At 43.1% G+C, this 1639-nt stretch overlaps 1 pseudogene; it reads right to left on the bottom strand.

The window, feature by feature from the left end:
* Positions 1 to 722: 722 nt before the first annotated feature.
* LOC134968224 (5S ribosomal RNA) lies at positions 723 to 842 on the bottom strand (annotated as a pseudogene).
* Between the last annotated feature and the right edge of the window lie 797 nt (positions 843 to 1639).

The following is a 1639-nucleotide window of genomic DNA, read 5'->3' as shown; positions in this document are numbered from 1 at the left end:
AAAAGAATTAGACCAGCACTCACGTTTAGTAGGTGAAAAAAAAGGGGGGTTTTATTCCTGACAAACCATCTGGATATACCCACTGCTACAGTCCGCCCAACAGCTGTTTCAACGCTTCATGGTTTTCATCAGGGGCAATTGTCACTCTGCCCGGAGCCCTTTTAAATAGCAGAGAGAGCGCCGAGAGTTTTGAAACCGGAAGTCCGTCACCGGGAGGCAGCGCGTCCTAGCCGCTGCCTGATTGGCTACTTCCGCGCACGTGGGTTGCGTTGCCATAATAAACAAACCCGGCTTTCTCCATAGTAACCCGCTCCGGCAGCGTGACGTGAGTGTAGTTCAGGCAGATCAGTATTCAGCGTACAATGGCAGACAGGTATAGTTGCTGCTGTTAGTGACTCCAGCCATAGGTTTGTCTGTGGAGTAATTAACCCCACAGTGCGCCAACAGCATGAAGAAATGAATAATCAATATAGATAAATTAAATAAAGGTGGACAACCTGTATTAACTTGCACAGCAAGGGTGTACCAGCACTCAGGGGATATGATGCCTCAATCACTAATGCAGTACAATGCCGTTAACTCATGAATCACAACAGTAACAATGGATGGTCACAAATATTGTGATAATATAAATGCGAAAAGCCAACGTGAGAGACAATAGTAATTGCCGTGTAGTGCCAAGAGCATAAAAAGAACATCACCTGTGGGTCAAGAATTGTCCCTTGGTACAATACCCAGTATTCCCATGTTGTCTCCATGCATGGTACTAACTGGGCCCAACACTGCTTAACTGCCAAGTTCAGATGGGATCGGATGTTTTCCAGTGTGGTATGATTGTATCAAACAAATGTGCCCCTATGTAATTATACACAGTGTGACAGTGCCATCCCTCATCTCTCAATTATATCACATCACAGTCCCGTGTGGTAACATGCCTCCCGGTGACGGACTTCCGGTTTCAAAACTCTCGGCGCTCTCTCTGCTATTTAAAAGGGCTCCGGGCAGAGTGACAATTGCCCCTGATGAAAACCATGAAGCGTTGAAACAGCTGTTGGGCGGACTGTAGCAGTGGGTATATCCAGATGGTTTGTCAGGAATAAAACCCCCCTTTTTTTTCACCTACTAAACGTGAGTGCTGGTCTAATTCTTTTTCTATCTGTGGAAGAAGTGATTGTCTATATCAATTACCAGGACCCTGCACCTGAACTTATCGTTATTGACATAGAGTGCTGTCATTTTTGTCATATTTTATATATATATATATATATACATATATATCCAGTTGTGCTCATAAGTTTACATACCCCACCAGAATTTGTGATTTTCTGCTCATTTGTCAGAGAATATGAATGATAACTCACAAACTTTTCTTTCACTCATGGTTAGTGGTTGGGTGAAGCCATTTATTGTCAAACAACTGTGTTTACTCTTTTTAAATCATAATGACAACAGAAACTACCCAAATGACCCTGATCAAAAGTTTACATACCCCAGTTCTTAATACCGTGTATTGCCCCCTTTAACATCAATGACAGCTTGAAGTCTTTTGTGGTAGTTGTGGATGAGGCTCTTTATTTTCTCAGGTGGTAAAGCTGCCCATTCTTCTTGGCAAAAAGCCTCCAGTTCCTGTAAATTCTTG

The sequence above is a fragment of the Pseudophryne corroboree genome, chromosome 10, assembly GCF_028390025.1.
Source record: "Pseudophryne corroboree isolate aPseCor3 chromosome 10, aPseCor3.hap2, whole genome shotgun sequence".
Classification (NCBI taxonomy): domain Eukaryota; kingdom Metazoa; phylum Chordata; class Amphibia; order Anura; family Myobatrachidae; genus Pseudophryne; species Pseudophryne corroboree.
The sequence above is the reverse complement of the archived record's forward strand: the minus strand, read 5'-3'. Positions and strand labels throughout refer to the sequence as shown.